The following is a 25,238-nucleotide window of genomic DNA, read 5'->3' on the forward strand; positions in this document are numbered from 1 at the left end:
TTAGGAAACAATATACACTGAAAGATTCAAACTCTCAGCTTCTTATATTGAAGCAGAAATAAAAAAAATTTCTTACATAATGTAAAGCCATCTTAGCCATAACTAGAGACAAAATTTTCCAGTGATCACCAGTTCACTAGACGTAAACTCTTTACAATTAACAGGATGCAAAGGAAAAATTAAACTTTCAAATCTATAATAATTTTATAAGAAGTAGGCAAGCTATCTTGTAATGCCTTATATAAATTCTACAGCCTGCCATGGACTGGGCCTAATCAGCCCCCCTCAACCTGTGGGAATCAGGGGATGAGAAGGATGGGCATAGAGTCGGCAGGAATTGACAGACAGACAGACACGAGAGAGTGTGCTGGATCTGAATGTAATTTGTCAAATCAAGCATCAAACTTTTTATACAGAAGAAAATAGGGAAGTTGGGTGACACACTGACAAGGTACAAAGAGGTTACTGGATTCTTACACAAAACAGAGGAATGCAAACACGGAAGAACTGGCAGGAACCAACTGGGGTAAAACTCAGTGTTAATAACTGGTATCAAAAACAGCTCCACCTAAGGTCCACTTAATCTTAGAAGTCAGGGGCAAGGGCTTCATGCCCTTGTCATAGTTCCTACTCTAGTCTATTGTATAGTCCACCTTCCCCCTAGGCCACTGCAAATACCTGCGTATGGGTATAACTCAGCCATCCATAGTTCCAAGTATCTACTCTGGTTCCTCTTTAGGTCACAAACATCCTTCTTCCTAGATAATGGTAAATTTCTGTTTAGGGCAGTGACTTAGCTATCCATGCCCCGGGTCGGATCAAGGACTGCCTAGAATCTAACTTAGCTATATGTCAATATATCAATCCTTAGGAGCCCTTGTAATAAAGCAATATTAAGGGAAAGCACACAGATTCATTTACCAACTAAAGCAAAGCCATTGGAGCATTCTTTATACAGGATGCCATGATTCCAGGAGACTAAGTTTCCGTGAACTTTATGCCTCGGGACAGCGCCCAGGTTTTTGGGGCCTGTTGAGCTTGTCACTACTGGAGTGGATGTAGCCCTTCCTTCCTTCCTTCCTTCCTTCCTTCCTTCCTTCCTTCCTTCCTTCCTTCCTTCCTTCCTTCCTTCCTTCCTCCCTCCCTCCCTCCCTCTCTTTTCTTTCTTTCTTTCTTTCTTTCTTTCTTTCTTTCTTTCTTTCTTTCTTTCTTTCTTTCTTTCTTTCTTTCTCTTTATTTCCTTCATTCTTTCTCTGATTCTTTTTTCTTTTTGTTCTTCTTTCCTTCTTCCAATCTTTCCTCCTTTTCCCTAGTATGACATCATTTAAAAAAATCATGGACATCTTTCTGACAGTGTTAGAATCCACAAGAACTTACCTTTTTGAGAGGAAAAAAGATATGCTTGGTAAGCACCAGTTCTGTAGTTTCTTTGTATTCTATTGTATATACTTGTACAACTCTCATTTAACCACATTTCATTCAATTCTTAAAGTAGGTAAAGATTCCAAAACCAGTGGTTATTGTATAATCAAACAATATACATAGTTAAAATACAATGTATGTTATTTAAGAGACCATTTCATATGAAATTACCCTTTGGATAACCCATTCCACAAAACAGATTCTTCCTCTCTATAATGTATTGGTGATCATATGTCATTGAACAGCTAACAGCAAGGCAGTGAGATCAATACACATGGTCATAGATACCAAGAGTGTTCAAGTTTGCACAGAATTTAGCTAGATATTCTTGGTCAGTGCATTGTTTTTGCTAGAAATGCAAGAATTGGTGGGGGTTTTTCAGAAAAGAAGATTATAACTGTGCTATTGGAGAGGAAGAATCATGTATTTAATTGGGATTGGCACAAACTTGTTAAAAGTTCCAGCAGCATGAGATGACATTGGTCATCCTGGTTTTCCCGGTTCTTTAAAATTGCATAAGTAAGTATATTTTTATACTGAGGATGTGTAAGCCTTTTCCTTTTAGCCATTGTATTCCAAAGTACAGTTTCTCAATTAAATACAATATATCTGATACATTACTTGGAGGTTGGTAAATGCTTAAAGTAGAAAATATTGTGATCCATGATCCAGGTTCTCCCATCTTATTGTCCCCAGCACACTGTTCCAAATTGCCTTCCCAACACATACTATGTTCTTAACCAATCATCTAGTGCATGGGGAGAAACATCGATGGAAATTACAGATTTTTTTTTCTTTTGTAAAGAAGACATAGACAATTTAAATCTCTTTTCACCCATGTTCTGTGGTCCTAACATGTTCATGTGATTAAACTTTACTGTAGGGGAGACTGGAATGTATATTTTCTACCAGAGAGATCAGGCATCCAGATACACAGTGTTGCTGTGGAAAAAGAATTAATATACTTAGAGAAAACCTAGATGCTATTAACTTCTGAAACATCTTTATGACTTTATGCAACAAATAGAATGGTAGGTCATGGGACATGGGATATTAGCATCAAAAATGTTTCTCTTTTACTTTGAAAACAGTGTGGTGCTAATTCTGTGTGTAGTTACAGGAATAGTACACTCACATTTCCATTTTAATAAATACTATGTATATTTAAGGAAAAGCTGGGAGAGACAGAGATATAGACAGAGACATTGACAGAGAGACACAGAGATACAGAGGGATACACAGAGAGAGAGACCATTTCTTATATTCCTTCAAGTATCTGGTTAGGACATTATAGTGAAATGAGGAGAAATAAGCTGAAATGCTTAATGCTAATCAGTATAACTTGCATACAGAAAGTGTAGAGTTTATAATGACATCACCCAACTGTGCAATTTATAATTTTATGACTTTCTCCAATTGTATAAAGACAAGAAAAGATGAGTTCCATGTTGGCCAAAGCAACTTTTAGTCACTGCACTAATTAAGTAAATTTCTAAATATCCAGATTCAGCCTCAAAGTACCTGCCCAATGCTGGCCTATAGGGAAAAAGTTGACTCTGCCTGAGATCCCGAGGAAAGCGCCAAAGAAGGGTTTTCACAGGGTGTTTAAGAAATCTTCATTCATTTTTTCATTAAGTGAAAACCCATTAATTCATCTTGACTCAGTTTACCAAATACCTCACAGAAGAGGGCCTTTTCATTTATAGTGACATTTTGATCTTTGCTACAAATATTCCCACAATTGGTTTACACCAATGTAATTGTTGAGATTACTAAAATATTAGAATTTCAGTAAATTACTTCAAAAAGGACAGAGTCACACTTATTTTGAAATTAAAGTGAAGAAACTAGAAGTTTAGTTGGAAGTGTGTCTCCACTTAATAGTTACTTCCATGCTCAGAGTTCAATGAATTTGAATTCAGGAAATGCCTCAGAAGTCATGGCAACATAGACATTATTGATTTTTTTCCGTGAGTTTAATTTGATGTAATAAATTGGATCAAAGTTGAATCAGAGAGGACAGAAGAAAGATTGGAGGTAAAACATGAAGATTGAAGGTATGAACGCTTGTTTGAGAGTTTGATTGTGGTGGGAACAATAAGCAAGTGCAAGGTAAAAGGTCTTTGTTAACTAGTTTCTTATTTGTATAACAACCATATATTTGAGGATACTTCATTGGAATAATGGGTTCTTTAGAGACTAAAGTCACATGTAAAGTATTGATTATTAGCTATCCTGGAGAGTATGCAAAAAGTATGTTCCACAATCAAGACCCAACCACAACCCAAATATATATCTGAATTGTTTCTGCTAGGAGAGGAGAAACATTAAAGATTGTGTTATTGTCTTTATAAAAAAAATTGCCCATAGCATGGTGTTTATTGGTACAAGATGGTTTTATTATTCATCTTCCACCTAGACCATGCAGAAGAAGCCACAAAGATCCCAACATAGCAAAAATAAAGGAACTAATTAAGAAACCAGCTAAGCTGTGCCTAAAAACAGAGACCTCACCGAATATGATCTTGGGTCCTGAAGATTGCCCCTGAATGTAGTCAGAGATTTTTTTTCTAGCATGCAAGGGAGAAGGTCTCCAGCAAGTCAGGTGTTGCCCTGAGTACAGACTGGTAGTTTCTTTTTACTAAATCCCTTTGCCCTGGCACAAGCTCTTAAACCTCCCCTTTTGAGAAAAGCATTCCCATAGGTCAGCAACTGGAAACACCAGTTTTAGTGGATATTAACTTTCATCACGGCTGCTCAGAGGCTAATGATCAGTTTTCTTGGCATTCATGAGTCACAACCCATATGTCACATTCGAATGGGTAGGCAATTTCCAGCTGTATATAGAACAAATTGTTCATCTTGACACATTCATGCTGCTGTTACATCTCACTATTCCTGAGCTATCCATTTTGGGGCCAAGTATATGCTAATATTTGACTATTTCACTGATTTTAAAGCAATGAAAAAATGTAAATTTCCAAGATTTTTGATTATTTCTTATTGATAGCAGTATGCTATTCTTTAATAAATATGATGTTCTATATACTATTTTTCTTACTGGATGTTAATTTTAAAATTATTTTTCTACTTCCTCTTAGTTCTTGTGAATGCTCAGACTTTCTCCCAATTTTATATTGCTTATTCTTTTCAAATACTGCTACTGGGCCCTGACAATCCTACCAAACTAAGATATGCCACTGGCCCTAAATGTAACAAAGTGTATATGTATATAGGCAACCATAATAATTAGTGAAGAAGAGGTCAATAGTTTGATAGAGAGTTGGGACGAGATATAGAAGGAGGAGGAAATGGAAGGAAATTATGTAAATACAGAACTCATGTATGAACTTCTCAGGAAGTTTTAAATAAGCAAAATAACATTTAATAGTGAGAAAAATTATTTACCATAGACACACGGAAAAGAGGGACAAAGAGCTCCAATTATCTACCCTATCTCCATTTTTGTGGTCCTTAAATATGAGATATAGATTTAAATAGAAAGCAAATTTAAATCCAGGTGTGTTCCAGTTCATTATCTGTGACTAGGGGCCAGGTTCTACTACAAGCAGGTCTGGCCAGGTTATTAATTTTGTATGAAATATCTTTCTAGAAGACCAAAATCCTTCTCTGGTAGTACTAGAATTCAGCCTTTTCTTTCTCCCAATATAATATTCTTGGGGAATCAATCTCCACTTCAGTAAAATCCATTTTGTCAGTAATCTGATCGACAAAGGGTACAAGTGTCTATTTAGAATATCTTCATTTTCCCAAATGTCTACAAGAGCTTTTGTTTTAATTGTCACATCACTGAAATATAATGGGGAGAGTATGTTTTCAGTTGCTTAGTAATGCTTTCTTGTCTTTTGCCATCCAAACTCATTGTAACAATTTCAGTATACCCTAGAATTAAAGAATATAGCAATGCAGGACTTACACTTTTCCAGGAGAAATCAGGTTATACTCATAACCTGATCCATTATACAGTTCTCCTCGTTATATACACACTCAGACCTACATATTAACTGATTTATTAAATATCTAATACTATTTTTATGTATTTGCATCCATGCATTCTTTAAAGCCATACTTTTTATATGTTCTGGATCAATCCATGGCCTCAATGATGAACAAGACATCTGCAAAATAGGCAAAATATGACTGGGTTATGAATATATAGCAATGCAGGACTTACACTCTTCCTGGAGCTGGACATATTTTCTACTGTGACCTTGCAAAATGATATGTAGATAAGAACAGTAACTATGTATGAGTGCTCTTTCTATATCAAATATGCTAATCTGAGCCAATTCTTTTACATGCTCACATAGAGACAGAGGCCCTGAAACACTGCTGAAACAGACTATTGCAGTTATCCAGCATATTTCTTCTCATATTTTCTAACATTTTTTGCTGTCTATAACCACCACCTTGAACACACGTGATTGAATCTTAGGCTTGAAGCTTAAAATAATCCCCATATCATTGAAACAGGATGGTGCTGGGCTCTGGGTTCCTTTTCTAGGTGTTTGGCTGTCTGTTTTCCACTTGTATCATAAGGGCTTCCTTGAAGGTTTCTTACCACCAGTGCTGTCTGCAGGTGATGAATCCTTTCAGCTTTTGTATGTCTGAAAATATCTTCCTTGCAACTTTATTTTAAGACTGTATTTTCACTGGGCTGAGGAGTCTGGACTATCAGTCTATTTTTTCTGCCTCTTAGTACTTTCAAGATGCTGTGCTCTTAAATTTTTGGCATTGTTTCCAATGAGAATCCGTGTTCAATTAGTGCAGTTCTTGTATCTTGTCTTTTTGCTTTGAATTCTTTTGGATTTAAGGAACATGATTATAATGTACATTAGTGGGATTCTTTTTAGGTTTCCTTTGCTAGATATTGGTGAGATCCTCAGATCTGATAGTGAGGTTAATTTTGATATTGGGGTCAGTAATGTCTAAAATTTTCTATTTGATACCTGGCATTTTTTCTTGTGAAAGAAAATGTCCATTGTGAATGATAGCATGGAGTACATTAGATATTTGGAAAGATAAAAATATGTTTACCTTGAAAACCATGAACGGATAATTGGTAATAAGGGCTACTAATAATTTCAAACTTTTATTCTATTCTCCCGGAGTTCTTATGACAGTCATTTGGAGAAAGGAAAGTATGTCAGTTGAGAGATAGATTCCATCTGTTTCATGAAGGCAAGAAGTGTAAAGAAAAGTGGTTGGATAAGGACACATGCTCCACTATGTTCATAGCAGCCTTATTTATAGTAGCCAAAAGCTGAAAAGAACCCAGATGTTGCTCAACAGAGGGACGTGGTACATTTACACAATAGAGTACTATGAAGCTATTAAAAACAATGAATTTATGAACTTCTTAGACAATTGGATGGATCTGGAGGATATCATACTGAGTGAGGTAACCCAATCACAAAAGAACACATATGGTATGCACTCACTGATAAGTGCATATTATCCCAACAGCTTGGAATACCGAAAATACAATTTGCAAAATACATGAAACTCAAGAAGAAGGAAGACCAAAGTGTGGATACTTCGATTCTTCTTAGAAGGGGGAACAAAATACCCATGGAAGAAGTTACAGATACAAAATTCGGAGCACAGACTGAAGGAATGACCATCCAGAGACTGACCAACTCGGGCATCCATCCTATATACAGTTACCCAACCCAGAAACTATTGTGGATGCCAACAAGAGCTTGCTGACAGGAGCCTGATAAAACTGTCTCCTGAGAGGCTTTGCCAGAGCCTGACAAATACAGAAGTGGATACTCACAGCTATCCATTGGACAGAGCACAGGGTCCCCAGTGAAGGAGCCAGAGAAAGGACCCAAGGAGCTGAAGGGGTTTGCAGCCCCATCAGAGGAACAAGGATATGAACTAACCAGTATCCTCAGAGCTCCCAGAGACTAAACTCCCAACCAAAGAAAACACATGGTGGGACTCATGGCTCTAGCTGCATATGTAGAAGAGGATGGCTTAGTCAGTCATCAATGGGAGGAGAGGCCCTTGGTCCTCTGAAGGTTCTATGCCGTAGTATAGGGGAAAGCCAAGGCCAGGAAGTGGGAGTGGGTGGGTTGTTGAGCAGGAGCAGGGGGAGGGGATAGGAGGTTTTTGGAGTGGAAACCAGGAAAGGGAATAGCATTTGAAATGTAAATAAAGAAAATATCTAATAAAAAAGTTAAAAGAAAAAGAAAAGAGAGAATTGAGGGCTTCAAAGAGTACAGAGGTGTCCTAGGAATCCTTATAGAGTCATGTCTTAGAAGTAAGAGGGGGTTTTATGGGATCCTTTGACAGATGGAATTTTGAAAACAGTTACATGGAAACTACCATTTGTCTCTCAAGGAGGTATTGGGGAACATGAAAGGGCTATCCAATATCTTTTGCAGAACCTGTGACTGTGCATTCCAGTAAATGAAATATGTATTTTGATTACGGGCAGCGTGTCTGTAACCCTGAGGGAGATAGAGAGTATTCACACAGCCCTGTAGTCTCAGGAAACATGGTGGCATATGCTGAGCTACTGTGTGTGCCTGTGCCTTTTGTTTGGTGCATTTTTTTTTCTAAAAGAAATAATTCTTTGGCAGCTTAATGGTTTAAGTAAATATTTGAAGATGATCAGGGCATCCAGCACTAAGGCAACTGTTTAAAGTCTGGAAAAATCTGTTTTATCTTGGATCTCATCTTTCATTGGAGTCACTTTATTTTATTTTTGGCTAAGGAATAGAAAGCTGCATTTCAGGGAATTCTGTCATACAAAGAGTGGTTCTACCCATGTATTCTATGCATTCCCATTGCTCTTGACTCACAGGGAACTTTCTTGGTATTCAAAGACTCTGAGGGAGGAAGGTGAATAGCTTTAGCATTCTGGACTTTTGCCAAGGATGGAGGACAGGGAAAGCCAGCACTTCTTGTAGGTAGAGTTGATCCTGTGATGCAAACTTGATTCCATCTGTTAGAGGGAAGTTATGCAGTTGGCTCCATTCATCGTTCTTTAATTACCTGAGGCTATATAACCTATAAATTGTAGAAATTTATCCCTCACAGGTCTGGAGGCCAAGAAAACCTTGGTCACTATTAGTGCATGACTTTTCTCTTAAGATGGCATCCTGGAGCTCTGTACTCCAGAAGGGGTTGCATGCAATGTTTTCACATGGTGGAAGAAAAGAAAAGACCATACAGATATCTGAGAGATACTTTTTAAAAGGAAAAAAAAAACAAAAACAACCTATTCATGAAGAATGGTCTATCACTAATCCGTCACTCCCCCAAAGGCCCACACCTCTTCTTTTAAGTTTGATTTAATTTTTTTAACTTAGTCGCTTTACTTCACTCTCACTGTCCCCTCCAGGCATTCCTTTTCACAGTCCTCTCCCCATCTCCTTCCCCTTCTCCTATGAGCAGGTGGTAGCTCCTGGATATCCCTACTCTGGTACTTCAAGTCTCTGCAAGGCTAGGAGCTTCCTCTCCCACTGAAGCCAGACAAGGCAGGACAGCCAGTAGAACATATCCACAGACAGGCAATAGGTTGTGGGTTAGTCCGAGCTCCAGTTGTTCGGGACCCACATGAAGGCCAAACTTCATATCTGTTACTTATGTGCAGGGAGACAGGAGTCCAGCCTGTGTATTCTTTGGTTAGTGTTTCAGTCTCTGAGAACACCAAGAGTCCAAGTTAGTTGACTGTTGTTCTTCCTGTGGAACTTCTATCTTCTTTTGGGCTGTGATCCTCCTTCCATAAGAATCCCCAAGCTCCTGAAGGGGATTGCAGCCCCATAGGAGGAACAACAATATGAACTAGCCAGTACCCCTTGAGTTCCCAGGGACTAAATCACCAACCAAAGAGCACACATGATGGGACTCATGTTTCCAGCTGCATAGGCAACAGAGGATGGCCTAGTAGGACATCAATTTGGGGAGAGGCCCTTTGGCCTTTGAAGGCTCTATGCCCCAGTGTGGGTGAATGCCAGAGCCAGGAAGCAGGTGTTGGTGGTTTGGTGAGCAGGGGCAGGGGTAGGGGATAGAGTGAGGGTTTTTTTCAGAGGGGAAACCAGGAAAGGGGAAAACATTTGAAATATATATAAAGAAAATATCCATTTTTATTTTTTTATTTTTTTTAATTTTTAATATTTTTATTACATATTTTTCTCAATCACATTTCCAAAGTTATCCCAAAAGTCCCCCATAGCGCCCCCCACTTCCCTACCCGCCCATTCCCATTCTTTTGGCCCTGGCATTCCCCTATATTGGGGCATATAAAGTTTGCAAGTCCAATGGGCCTCTCTTTCCATTGATGGCCGACTAGACCATCTTTCGATACATATGCAGCTAGAGACAAGAGCTCCGCGGTTCTGGTTAGTACATCATGTTGTTCCAACAATAGGGTTGTAGATCCCTTTAGCTCCTTGGGTACTTTCTCTAGCTTCTCCATTGGGAGCCCTGTGATACATCCAATAGCTGACTGTGAACATCCACTCCTGTGTTTGCTAGGCCCCGGCATCATCTCACAAGAGACAGCTATATTTGGGTCCTTTCAGCAAAATCTTGCTAGTGTATGCAATGGTGTCAGCGTTCAGAAGCTGATTATGGGATGGATCCCTGGATACGGCAGTCTCTAAATGGTCCATCCTTTCATCACAGCTACGAACTTTGTCTCTGTAACTCCTTCCCTGGGGGTTTTGTTCCCAATTCTAAGAAGGGGCACAGTGTCCACACTTTAGTCTTCAATCTTCTTGAGTTTCATGCGTTTAGCAAATTGTATCTCATATCTTGGGTATCCTAAGTTTTGGGCTAATATCCACTTATCAGTGAATACATATTGTGTGAGTTCTTTTGTGATTGTGTTACTTCACTCAAGATGATGCCCTCCAGGTCCATCCATTTGGCTAGGAATTTCATAAATTCATTCTTTTTAATAGTTGAGTAGTACTCCATTGTGTAAATGTACCATAATTTCTGTATCCATTCCTCTGTTGAGGGACATCTGGGTTCTTTCCAGCTTCTGGCTATTATAAATAGGGCTGCTATGAACATAGTGGAGCATGTGTCCTTTTTACCGGTTGGGACATCTTCTGGATATATGCCCAGGAGAGGTATTGCTGGATCCTCCAGTAGTAATATGTCCAATTTTCTGAGGAACCGCCAGACTGATTTCCAGAGTGGTTGTACAAGCTTGCAATCCCACCAACAATGGAGGAGTGTTCCTCTTTCTCCCCATCCTCTCCAGCATCTGCTGTCACCTGAATTTTTGATCTTAGCCATTCTGACTGGTGTGAGGTGGAATCTCAGGGTTGTTTTGATTTGCATTTCCCTGATGATTAAGGATGTTGAACATTTTTTCAGGTGCTTCTCTGCCATTCGGTATTCCTCAGGTGAGAATTCTTTGTTCAGTTCTGAGCCCCATTTTTTAATGGGGTTATTTGACTTTCTGGAGTCCACCTTCTTGAGTTCTTTATATATATTGTATATTAGTCCCTTATCTGATTTAGGATAGGTGAAGATCCTTTCCCAACCTGTTGGTGGTTTTTTTTGTCTTATTGATGGTGTCTTTAGCCTTGCAGAAGCTTTGCAGTTTCATGAGGTCCCACTTGTCAATTCTCGATCTTACAGCACAAGCCATTACTGTTCTATTCAGGAATTTTTCCCCTGTGCCCATATCTTCAAGGCTTTTCCCCACTTTCTCCTCTATAAGTGTCAGTGTCTCTGGTTTTATGTGAAGTTCCTTGATCCACTTAGACTTGACCTTAGTACAAGGAGATAGGAATGGATCGATTCGCATTCTTCTACATGATAACAACCAGTTGTGCCAGCACCATTTGTTGAAAATGCTGTCTTTCTTCCACTGGATGGTTTTAGCTCCCTTGTCGAAGATCAAGTGACCATAGGTGTGTGGGTTCATTTCTGGGTCTTCAATTCTATTCCATTGGTCTATTTGTCTGTCACTATACCAGTACCATGCAGTTTTTATCACAATTGCTCTGTAGTAAAGCTTTAGGTCCGGCATGGTGATTCCACCAGAGGTTCTTTTATCCTTGAGAAGAGTTTTTGCTATCCTAGATTTTTTGTTATTCCAGATGAACTTGCAGATTGCACTTTCTAATTCGTTGAAGAATTGATTTGGAATTTTGATGGGGATTGCATTGAATCTGTAGATTGCTTTTGGCAAGGTAGCCATTTTTACAATGTTGATCCTGCCAATCCATGAGCATGGGAGATCTTTCCATCTTCTGAGATCTTCTATAATTTCTTTCTTCAGAGATTTGAAGTTTTTATTATACAAATCTTTCACTTCCTTAGTTAGAGTCACGCCAAGATATTTTATATTATTTGTGACTATTGAGAAGGGTGTTGTTTCCCTAATTTCTTTCTCAGCCTGTTTATTCTTTGTGTAGAGAAAGGACATTGATTTGTTTGAGTTAATTTTATATCCAGCTACTTCACCGAAGCTGTTTATCAGGCTTAGGAGTTCTCTGGTGGAATTTTTAGGGTCACTTATATATACTATCATATCATCTGCAAAAAGTGATATTTTGACTTCATCTTTTCCAATTTGTATCCCTTTGATCTCCTTTTGTTGTCGAATTGCTCTGGCTAGGACTTCAAGTAAATGTTGAATAGGTATGGAGAAAGTGGACAGCCTTGTCTAGTCCCTGATTTTAGAGGGATTGCTTCAAGCTTCTGACCATTTACTTTGATGTTGGCTACTGGTTTGCTGTAGATTGCTTTTATCATGTTTAGGTATGGGCCTTGAATTCCTGATCTTTCCAAGACTTTTATCATGAATGGGTGTTGGATCTTGTCAAATGCTTTTTCCACATCTAACGAGATGACCATGTGGTTTTTGTCTTTGAGTTTGTTTATATACTGGATTACGTTGATGAATTTCCATATATTGAACCATCCCTGCATCCCTGGGATGAAACCTACTTGGTCAGGATGGATGATTGTTTTGATGTGTTCTTGGATTCGGTTAGCAAGAACTTTATTGAGGATTTTTGCATCAATATTCATAAGGGATATTGGTGTGAAGTTTTCTATCTTTGTTGGGTCTTTTTGTGGTTTAGGTATCAGAGTAATTGTGGCTTCATAGAATGAGTTGGGTAGAGTACCTTCTGTTTCTATTTTGTGGAATAGTTTGTGAAGAACTGGGATTAGATCTTCTTTGAAGGTCTGATAGAACTCTGCACTAAACCCATCTGGTCCTGGGCTTTTTTTAGTTGGGAGACTATTAATGACTGCTTCTATTTCTTTGGGGGATATAGGGCTGTTTAGATCATTAACCTGATCTTGATTCAACTTTGGTACCTGGTATCTGTCTAGGAAATTCTCCATTTCATCCAGGTTCTCCAGTTTTGTTGAGTATAGCCTTTGGTAGAAGGATCTGATGGTGTTTTGGATGTCTTCAGGATCTGTTGTTATGTCTCCTTTTTCATTTCTGATTTTGTTAATTAGGATGCTTTCCCTGTGCCCTCTAGTGAGTCTGGCTAAGGGTTTGTCTATCTTGTTGATTTTCTCAAAGAACCAGCTCCTTGATTGGTTGATTCTTTGAATAGTTCTTCTTGTTTCCACTTGGTTGATTTCGCCCCTGAGTTTGATTATTTCCTGCCGTCTACTTCTCTTGGGTGAATTTGCTTCCTTTTGTTCTAGTGCTTTTAGGTGTGTTGTCAAGCTGCTAATGTGTGCTCTTTCTAGTTTTTTTTTTTTGGAGGCACTCAGAGCTATGAGTTTTCCTCTTAGAAATGCTTTCATTGCGTCCCATAAGTTTGGGTATGTTGTGGCTTCATAATCATTGAACTCTAAAAAGTCCTTAATTTCTTTCTTTATTCCTTCCTTGACCAAGGTATCATTGAGAAGAGTGTTGTTCAGTTTCCACGGGAAGGTTGGCTTTCTATTATTTATTTTGTTATTGAAGCTCAGCCTTAGTCCATGGTGATCTGATAGGATGCATGGGACAATTTCAATATTTTTGTATCTGTTGAGGCCTGTTTTGTGACCAATTATGTGGTCAATTTTGGAGAAAGTACCATGAGGTGCTGAGAAGAAGGTATATCCTTTTGTTTTAGGATAGAATGTTCTGTAGATATCTGCCAGATCCATTTGATTCATAACTTCTGTTAGTTTCACTGTGTCCCTTTTTAGTTTCTGTTTCCACGATCTGTCCATTGGTGAAAGTGGTGTGTTGATGTCTCCCACTATTATTGTATGAGGTGCAATGTGTGCTTTGAGATTTACTAAAGTTTCTTTAATGAATGTGGCTGCCTTTGTATTTGGAGCATAGATATTCAGGATTGATAGTTCCTCTTGGAGGATTTTACCTTTGATGAGTATGAAGTGTCCCTCTCTGTCTTTTTTAATGACTTTGGGTTGGAAGTCAATCTTATCAGATATTAGAATGGCTACTCTAGCATGTTTCTTCATACCATTTGCTTGGAAAATTGTTTTCCAGCCTTTCATTCTGAGGTAGTGTCTATCTTTTTCTCTGAGATGAGTTTCCTGTAAGCAGCAAAATGTTGGGTCTTGTTTGTGTAGCCAGTTTGTTAGTCTATGTCTTTTTATCGGGGAGTTGAGTCCATTGATATTAAGAGATATTAAGGAAAAGTAATTGTTGTTTCCTGTTATTTTTGTTGTTAAAGTTGGCATTCTGTTCTTGTGGCTGTCTTCTTTTAGGTTTGTTGAGGGATTACCTTCTTGTAGTTTCTAGGGCGTGGTTCCTGTCCTTGTATTGGTTTTTTTTCTGTTATTATCCTTTGAAGGGCTGGATTCGTGGAGAGATAATATGTGAATTTGGTTTTGTCGTGGAATACTTTGGTTTCTCCATCTATGTTAATTGAGAGTTTGGCTGGGTATAGTAGCCTGGGCTGGGATTTGTGTTCTTTTAGTGACTGTATAACATCCGTCCAGGATCTTCTGGCTTTCATAGTCTCTGGTGAAAAATCTGGTGTAATTCTTATAGGCTTGCCTTTATATGTTACTTGGCCTTTTTCTCTTACTGCTTTTAGTATTCTATCTTTATTTAGAGCATTTGTTGTTCTGATTATTATGTGTTGGGAGGTATTTCTTTTCTGGTCCAGTCTATTTGGAGTTCTGTAGGCTTCTTGTATGTTCATGGGCATCTCTTTCTTTAGATTTGGGAAGTTTTCTTCTATAATTTTGTTGAAGATGTTTGCTGGTCCTTTGAGTTGAAAATCTTCATTCTCATCCACTCCTATTATCCGTAGGTTTGGTCTTCTCATTGTGTCCTGTATTTCTTGGATGTTTTGAGTTAGGATCTTTTTGCATTTTACATTTTCCTTGATTGTTGTGCAGATGTTCTCTATGGAATCTTCTGCACCTGAGATTCTCTCTTCCATCTCTTGTATTCTGTTGCTGATGCTGGTATCTATGGTTCCAGATTTCTTTCCTAGGGTTTCTATCTCCAGTGTTGCCTCATTTTGGGTTTTCTTTATTGTGTCTACTTCCCTTTTTAGGTCTAGTATGGTTTTGTTCATTTCCATCTTCTGTTTGGATGTGTTTTCCTGTTTTTCATTAAGGACTTCTACCTGTTTGATTAGGTTATCCTGTTTTTCTTTAAGGATTTGTAACTCTTTAGCAGTGTTCTCCTGCAATTCTTTAAGGGATTTTTGTGCTTCCTCTTTATTGTCTTCTACCTGTTTACCAGTGTTCCTTTGTATTTCTTTAAGTGTGTTATTAAAGTCCTTCTTGAAGTCCTCTACCATCATCAGGAGATATGCTTTTAGATCCGTGTCTAGCTTTTCCGGTGTGTTGGGGTGCCCTGGACTGGGCGAAGTGGGAGTGCTGGGTTCTGATGATGGTGAGTGGTCTTGGTTTCTGTTAGTAAGATTATTACGTTTACCTTTCGCCATCTGGTAATCTCTGGGGTTAGTTGTTGTCGTTGTCACTGTTTAAAGATTGGAGCAGAAGCTGTGTTCCACTCACCAGCAGTATCAAAATCCTGTGGCGGGGTCGTGGGTAGCTGGCGGGTGTCAGCCGACCCTGCGCTCTAGCTATACCAGTGCTGTTCCGGCCGGATGAGGCCTGTGGCCCTACTCAGGCCGGTTTCTGCTTCCCTAACTAATGCAGTCTCAGGTCCCGCGCGCAATTGGATTGGAGCAGAAGCTGTGTTCCACTCACCAGAAGTCTTAAGATCCTGTGGCAGGTGTTGTGGGTAGCTGGCGAGTGTCAGCAGACTCTGCGCCCTAGCTACCCAGGTGCTTTTCTGACCAGAAGAGGCTTGTGGCCCTACATAGGCCGGATTTCTGCCTCCCCAACCAGAGCAGTCTCAGGTCCCGCGTGATTGGACTGGAGCAGAAGCTGTGTTCCACTCACCAGCAGTCTCAAAATCCTGTGGCGGGGGTCGTGGGTAGCTGGCGGGTGTCAGCCGACTCTGCGCTCTAGCTACACCGGTGCTGTTCCGGCTGGATGAGGCCTGTGGCCCTGAAAATATCCATTTTTAAAAAATAAAAAAAATATATATTTTATTAAATTTTATTTTAATTAGGTATTTTCTTCATTTACATTTCCAATGCTATCCCAAAAGTCCCCCATAACATCTCCCCACTCCCCTACCCACCCACTCCCACTTCTTGGCCCTGGCGTTCCCCTGTACTGAGGCATATAAACTTTGCAAGAACAATGGGCCTCTCTTTCCACAGATGGCTAACTAGGCCATCGTCTGATACATATGCAGCTAGAGACACGAGCTCTGGGGGGGGGGGTACTGGTTAGGTCATATTGTTGTTTTACCTATAGGGTTACACACCCCTTTTGCTCCTTGAGTACTTACTATAGCTCCTACATTGGGGTCTCTCTGATCCATCCAATAGCTGACTGTGAGCATCCACTTCTGTGTTTGTTAGGCCCCAGCATAGCCTCACAAGAGACAGCTATATCAGGGTCCTTTCAGAAAAATCTTACTAGTGTGTGCAATGGTGTCAGCGCTTGAAGGCTGATTATGGGATGGATACCCAGGTATGGCAGTCTCTAGGTGGTCCATCCTTTCATCTCAGCTCCAGACTTTGTCTCTGTAACTCCTTCCATGGGTATTTTGTTCCCAATTCTAAGAAGGGGCAAAGTGTCCACACTTTAGCCTTCATTCTTCTTGAGTTTCATGTGTTTTGCAAAATGTATCTTATATCTTGGGTATTCTAAGTTTCTGGGGCTAATATCCACTTATCAGTGAGTACATATCATGTGAGTTCTTTTGTGATTGGGTTACCTCACTCAGGATAATGCCCTCCAGGTCCATCTATTTGCCTAGGAATTTCATAAATTCACTCTTTTTAATTGCTGAGTAGTACTCCATTGTATAAATGTACCGCACTTTCTGTATCCATTCCTCTGTTGAGGGGCATCTGGGTTCTTTCGAGCTTCTGGCTACTATAAATAAGGCTGCTATATCTTGGCCTTGGCTCTAACTAAGGAAGTGAATGATCTGTATGATAAGAACTTCAAGTCTCTGGAGAAAGAAATTAAAGAAGATCTCAGAAGATGGAAAGATCAACCATGCTCATGGATTGGCAGGATCAATATAGTAAAAATTACTATCTTGCCAAAAGCAATCTACAGTGTGGGAAGCCACATGTGCAGTTGCAGGGTGGCGCTGGCTACCACTGGCCACCATGCATACACAGGCAGTAAAGTTTTTTTTGCCAAAATGAGGTTTTGAGAATTAACCAATGAGATGAGAGACAAGTTAACCAATCAGATGAGAGAGAAGTCAACCAATCAGATGTGAGACATACAAATGAGGTGGTAAACATAACCCATGCATAACCAATCCAGGTGTGAGACACGCCTCTCCTAGGCCTATATAAGCAGCACCAGTTCTGGATTTGGGGTTTCTTTGCCTCTGCAATCAAGCTCTCCCAATAAACGTGTGCAGAAGGATCCTGTTGCACCGTCGTTCTTGCTGGTGAGTCGGGCGCGCACAAGACTACAGAATCAATGCAATCAAAATTTCAACTCAATTCTTCAAAGAATTAGAAAGGGCAATCTGCAAATTCATCTGGAATAACAAAAAACCTAGGGTAGCAAAAACTCTTCTCAAGGATAAAAGAACCTCTGTTGGAATCACCATGCCTGACCTAAAGCTGTACTACTGAACAATTGTGATAAAAACTGCATGGTACTGGTATAGAGACAGACAAGTAGACCAATGGAATAGAATTGAAGACCCAGAAATGAACCCACACACCTATGGTCACTTGATCTTTGACAAGGGAGCTAAAACCATCCAATGGAAAAAAGACAGCATTTTCAACAAATGTTGCTGGCACAACTGGTTGTTATCATGTAGAAGAATGCGAATTGATCCATTCCTATCTCCTTGTACTAAGGTCAAATCTAAGTGGATCAAAGAACTCCACATAAAACCAGAGACAGTGAAGCTTATAGAATAGAAAGTGGGGAAAAGCCTCGAAGATATGGGCACAGTGGAAAAATTCCTGAATAGAATAGCAATGGCTTGTGCTGTAAGATCGAGAATGGACAAATGGGACCTCATAAAATTGCAAAGCTTCTGTAAGGCAAAAGACACAGTCAATAAGACAAAAAGGCCACCAACAGATTGGGAAAGGATCTTTACCTATCCTAAATTAGATAGGGGACTAATATCCAATATATATAACGAACTCAAGAAGGTGGACTCCAGAAAATCAAATAACCCCATTAAACAAAGAATTCTCACCTGAGGAATACCGAAAAAAATGTTCAGCATCGTTAATCATCAGGGAAATGCAAATCCAAACAACCCTGAGATTCCACCTCACACCAGTCAGAATGGCTAAGATCAAAAACTCAGGTAACAGTAGATGCTGGCTAGGTTGTGGAGAAAGAGGAACACTCCTCCATTGCTAGTGGGATTGCAAGTTTGTACAACCACTCTGGAAATCAGTCTGGCGGTTCCTCAGAAAATTGAACATAGTACTACAGGAGGATCCTTCAATACCTCTCCTGGGCATATATCCAGAAGATGTTCCAACCGGTAAGAAGATCACATGCTCCATTTTTTTTTAAAAGAAAGAACATTAAAATAAAAAAGAATCCCCAAGTTTCATCTATTGTTTGGCTGTGAGTGTCTATATATGTTTCTGAACCAGGTGCTGGGTAGAGCCTCTCAGAGGACAACATGCTCCTGTCTGCAAGCATAGCAGAGTGTCATTAATAGTGTTAGGGACTGGTGCTTGCCTATTGGATGGGTCTGAAATTGGGCAGGTTATCAGGTGGCCATTCCCTCAGTCTCTGCTGTCTCCCCTGTGCCTGCATTTCTTGTAGACAGGATACACTTACGTTGAAAGCTTTGTGGGTGGGTTGGTGATTCTATCACTCCACTGGGGTTCCTGGCAGCCACCTCTTTAGGCTGTCAAAGTGTATGCCAAGATTTAGTCTAGATGTTGGAGGAGCATAAGGATTGGAATCATAACGGCTCCATAGTCATGCTGAAGTTCTAGGGTTCTGCTCTCAAATGCTAAAATATAACTGGCAGTTGATTATAAATTTTTACAGGTTCAGGGTTTGTCAAAATCTTTGTTTCTAGAAGTGATAAGAAAGGAGCTAGTCATTTTTTTTATTTAAGTAGTAGATAAGAGGATGGATATCTTGAATTAGAAATTGGGGAACCAACAATTGACATCAAACATGGTTCATATACTCCAGGAAATACAACAAAAGTATCCATTCACCAAGAAATTGTTCTTTTGAGTAATAGAAACAGTGACTGCCACATTTTTGATACTATAACTTAAGGAAGGTCTAAAAATTGTAGATGCAATATGTGTGTCATTAATAAATGTGTCAATGTGATCATCTCAGGTGAAGATGTTATCTCTATACTGTCACAGCTATGATCCTAAAAGGAGCAAGATGTTATTGCCATTTTTGAGAAATTGTGAGATACCCCATTGGAATGCCTGGAGAAGTTATATTATGTTCCTCTAGGTGGAGCAAACTTTATCTATAGGGCAGCTTGAAATAGACACTTGGTGCATATTAGCCAATTGTAGTTGGTTGGTATGAATTTGCTGTGTATTTAAATGGTAATTTTTTTTATCTCAAGACTTGGTTGCTACAAGACAAGCAGATACTCACATATTTGTTGTGTAAACCATGCCCCTGCTCCATGTCATCCCTGATTAGTTAATAAAGATGCCTATATTTACTACAACAGACAACTTAGGATAACAAAAACATTTATTACTTTTTGAGTAGAATCTGTTATTATAATAATATTGAGTATAGAGACCTTGACTAATTAAACTACCCTATAAAGTATGTGATAATTTACAAGAAAGTATCCTTTATTGATTGAGTTATTTAACATTTTCTTCTAGATTTAAGAATAGAAAAATTTTGGATATCAAATGGAGTAGCACGGAGGATAATTTTGCTTCCCTTGTTAGGTGTCAGCTATGCTTTAGTTTTTGAACTAGGATTCACAGACTAGCATTTACTTAGGCGTATAGTTCTATCCCCAGAACCAAACACCCTCCATCACTTCATGAGATCTGCAGTGTCTATGTTCAAGGTCATGATCAATTGATCCATCATGAGCCTGTGGAATGATGCCACTCCTTCACATAAGGACATGATTACAGTGATAATTTGAGGCCAAGTGTAAAGAACATGAATCATTATGAAAGAACACAGTTTAGCCAGCTGAAGAAATTATTAGAACCTTTCATATAGGTACAAAAGTCAGTCATACCTTTTTCTCTTTTATTATATAAATGGTTTGGTATATAATATTAACATAAAATTTAGATTTCTAATTAGATTAAATTATGTGATTTCATTTTAATTTAGTTGCATGCTGTTTCTATATTTTGTATGTATTTATATTAAACATATTGAATGCTGGTGAAATGGCTTAGCTGGTAAAGGCATTTTCTGTGCAATCCTGCAGACCTGTGCCTAATCCTTGGAACTCTGGAAGAAGGAAGCAGAGTCTATAGGTTGCCTTTCGATCTTCACATGCACCTTGTTTCACACATGACTGTATAGACACAATGCACACACAATTATTATAAATTAAAAATGTCAAAATACTATGGTCATTTACAGAATTTATTTCATTCTCCTGTACCCAGGCTTTTGCCTGTGTGTATGTGTGTGTGTGTGTGTGTGTGTGTGTATGTGTGTGTCTGTGCATACTCTTGCATACTTCAACAAATTAGTAGTTGCATTGTATTTGCTAGGTCTTGGGTTTTCTTAGTACAGTAAGCTTTCCCCTCCCTTTTCTACCTGCTTGGGTGTGTAGGTACCTACATGGTAGTTAGTCTTCTCCCACATACTTTCCCCCATTTTATTCTCTTATTTTAAACCAAACATGCTTAAATCCTGGCCTTGAGTGTTGATTTATGGCTGACAGGAGTAAAGCAAGGCAGACATATATGCCTTGTAGTAACTCTCCCAGCAGGATCACTGTTGAGGCTAGAGCATAGCTACCTTTCCATCTTCTCCCAAAAAGGACATTTTGAGAAGCTCATATTCCTGGGTAATTCCAATTTGTTCCTCTATTTTTGGGTATGTAACATGACAAACTTCTAGTTGTCCCTGCAGGTCCTTGGTGGGGTCTCATTCTCTGGGAATTCAACCTGAGAAAATCTGATGTTTCGAACAGTTTAAAGGGTAGTGGTGGCTCTACTTTGTCCTTTTTTCCACTGAAAATTTAATTGAACAATTTAATTGCATATATATATATGTATGTATATGTAATGCCAGGCACGTTGATAGGAGATGCATGATCTGGAAGAATATCAGAAATCTCCTCAGTGCTTTTTTATTTACTCATCTATTGCTATGAAGACATCATGACCAAGGCAACTTATTTTGTTATGATCACTTGTTCTTCTGTTTTTGAAATGTGTCTAGGTTTTGCTCCTTTTGTTTTAAGTACTTTATTGTTGTGTTTCAAGCCTTCTCATAGGCCTTCATTTTACCTTCAATGTCACATATAATGTTCAAATATTATCTTCTATTCCATTGATTTTATTTTTTGGTTCTGTTGGTAGTCTCTAGACTCATCAACAAGTAAAACACCATGTAATTATTGCTCATGACACAACTGGCAATGGAATGGGTTCATAATATACATTTGCAGAAAAATCTTTCAATAATATTCTTTGATTACTGGTGGATTAATAATTGACAAATCTACTTGTACTTTACCAATTTTGAGGATTCTATCCTTCTGGGAATTCTTGTGGGTTGCTTCATAGTGTGCTTCTCAGACTCTCCATTTTAAAGAGCAGGTCACGTCATATCTCAAGTTTATTAGCATACCGTAAAATAACACACCCAAGCTATGGTGCCAGAAAGAATTTAGTAATTCTCTTCTGATTCAGGAGACCCAGCGTCAATCCAGCACAAGAGATTATTGTGGCTTAAAATATCAAAGGGTAAGTTCATTGTCATCATTCTTGGGATCATGGCAACAGGTGGGCAGGAACAGCACCAGTGCAGTAGTTGAACTCTCACATCCTGCGATAATAATAAGAAGGCAGAGAGAAAGAAAGAGAGCCAACTGGGATGGTGTGGGTTTGTGGAACTTCAAAACCTACTCCCCAGTGGCATACCCCCTCTAACAGCATGTCACCTTCTAATGTTTCCCAAACAGTCCTACCAATTGGAGAACATATATTTCAACCTATGAGCTAATGGCTCCCTGTCTGTCTGTCTGTCTGTCTGTCTATCTATCTATGATTTGTGTTATGTTACTAATCTACAAAGACAGGATTCATGATACCTTGCATAGTCCCAAATGAACAGTAACATCAAATTACAGAAATAGAAAAGGCCACCAGTTACATGGAATGAGTCCATGTTGGAGACCTTGGAGGCTTTTTTAGAGCCTTAGATAACTTAGAGTGTGTGAGAAGAGACCAATTATCCTTCTGTAAAGTGCTACTTGAGTAAATAGTGAGGGAGTGTAGGAGAATACACCTGACCAAACCACATCCCTGTATCCCCAGCTTTCCAGGATGACATATAGATGTGGCCTTCTATAGGACCCCATTACAGGAAAACTCAACTGCTTTTGTGTTGTTCCTCAAGCTGTGAATACTCAGAACTTAGTGAGAAATAGAGGATCACATGCTCTATTGACTCTGTGCCTCCAGAATCAGAGGAGAATTATGAAATTCTTTCTGGTGTCATAGCTAAGGGGTTATATTTATGGTATGCTAATAGACTTGAGATAGGGCATGACCTGCACTTTAGGATAGAGAATCTGGGCAGCACCCTATGAAGGTAGCATTTGTTTACTGAAGCAACCCACAAGAATTCCCAGCAGGATAGAATCCTCAAAATTGGCAAAGTACAAGTAGAGTCGTCAATTAATAAGCTGTCAGTTATCAAAGAACATTGTTGAAATAATTTCTGCAAAAGTATAGAATGAACCCATCCCATTGCCAGTTGTATTATGAGAAATAATTACATGGTATTTTACTTGTTGTTGATGAGTGTATAGAATCAAAAGATAATCAATGGAATAGAAGATACTATTTGAACATTATATGTGATATTGAAGGTAAAATGAAGACCTATGAGAAGGCTTGAAAAAGAACAATAAAGCAGTTCAAACAAAAAGAGCAAAAAACTCAACTCATCTCCAAAATAGAGGGACATGTGGTCAAAAAAGCAAAGACAGATGTTCAATAAAGAAAGAAAAGATGCTCAGTGGTACCAATCACAACACAATGCAATCCCTATATGACTGGATGTCTACTATCAACACACACACACACACACACACACACACACACACACACACACACACACAGTAACAAGTGGTAGTGAGGAAATAGAATCAGCATCATTCAGAAAGTCATTAACAAAAGTAGGATGAACTTTCCTCAAAATATTAAAGCAGTTGCCATAAAATACAGTAACTTGTCTTCTTGTATCTTCAGAGGAACTGAGTGAAGAGTTTGGAAGAGAGATTTGTTCACAGATGTTATATTTATTCCCATTGTAACTGAACTGTGGGAATAATAAAGGTGCCTACCAATGTATGGATATTTAAAAATGGAATATGCAATTACATGACACCTTTAATAGTCAGGCCTCAAAAGAAAAGGCATTATGACACACTTTTCCCATGGATGAAACATAGGGACATTGTACGAAATGAAACAAGCTAGTCACACAGGCCAAACAACAGGAATGCCCCAAATGAAGCACATATTGTATGATTTTTTAAATAGGTTCTTAGAGTTCTCAGAACCATGGAGATAGGAAGTTGTCTTGAGTATGCAGTAGGTGGTTGTTGGGAGTGACAAGTGGCCAGAGCACAGAGCATTGTTTTGTGTTTGTAGCCCTTCAGTTCTATAAGACAGAAAGTTCTGAGAGCAATTGTACCCATGGTTGCATGATATAAGTATGCTTCAATATCACTGAATTGTAGCTCTGGAAATGGCTGTGATGCTAATGGATATTTTATCAGAACCTAAATTATAAGACAACGATAATTAACTTTCTACCTAAAAACAGTGCATTTTTTTTTCTCTAGAAAACGTGAGTTTTAGTTTAGCTTTAATTCAGTGAAGAGTATGCTTGCTTGCTCCTGCTTGCTGGCTCTGGAAGTCTTTCCTGGGATACTATCATTGCAGCACATGTTATTTCAAGGAGAAGTGGAACTATTGAATAGCCCATGACAAGAGCTTTTTAGAGATATGGGGAAGTGTCTTTACTTAATAGAAATGTTAGTACTTTCTCAGATCATTTGTTGTTTCAGAGTAAAAAGTGTTGCCTCATTCCAAACACATATAAAGGTCATTGACATTATTTTCTGTTAAATCTTACAGAATTTTCAGTGAAGATTTGCTAAAAGTCAACTTTTTTAGGGAAGTAGCTCACTGGGGGGGGGTATCAAGTGGGTGGGAATTACTCAAGATGAGGTCTTTAAGAAGAGGTTCATTTATTTCCCCTAGCTAGATGCAGAACGGGATTGATTCTTCAGTGAGGACCAAAGTAAATGCAGAAAAAACAACTGTGATTGGGCATTGCGCTGTGCACATGGGAATAGTCTTGGAAAGAAAATACTTATTTTCTTTAGACTATAGAAAAGAAACATATGGAATTCTGCTAAATGTGTGTCAGGATGACTTGGAAAACATCTATCCCTAAAAATGTTCCAGTATTGAGTGAAATTCTGGAAACAGACACCAGCATGAGATCTAATCTGCTGTTAGTGTAAGAGCAGAGTGACCCAAAACATCTTTCCACATTTGGTTGCTATTTCTGTTAGGATTCTTTTTTTTTTTTTTTTTTTGATGTTGTTTTGTTTTGTTTTTCAAGATAGGGCTTCTCTGTATAGCCCTGGCTGTCCTGGAACTCACTTTGTAGACCAGGCAGGTCTTGAACTCAGAAATCCACCTGCCTCTGCCTCCTGAGTGCTGGGATTAAAGGCGTGCGCCACCACACCCAGCTAGGATTCTTTTATTTATATCAGTGACAATAGTTTTCCCACCCACCATCTAGATGGGGAAGAAAATCTAAAATAATTTTCTGGGAGGGATTCAGAAAGGTTTCTAAATTGCCTTAAAGTCTCCAAACACACCATTTTCCCTGTTTTTGAAAAGAGTGTGTCTGGAGAGCATGGTTATTCACTAGGAGATGGGATTTCATGTTTATTCGACCACACTATCCTACTGAGGTCTTCAGCTTTTCATGAAATCAGTTGTGTAACCTCATTAACTTTTGTAAAACTCCCTTTGAGATACAAAAGCGATATCCCTTTAAAAGTGAAGGCATCCAGACAAATCTACACCTTGATGGATGGTGAAGAACAGAGGAAAACA

This window comes from Mus caroli, unplaced genomic scaffold, assembly GCF_978045245.1.
Source record: "Mus caroli unplaced genomic scaffold, Mus_caroli_1 scaffold_10, whole genome shotgun sequence".
NCBI classification, from domain to species: Eukaryota; Metazoa; Chordata; class Mammalia; order Rodentia; family Muridae; genus Mus; species Mus caroli.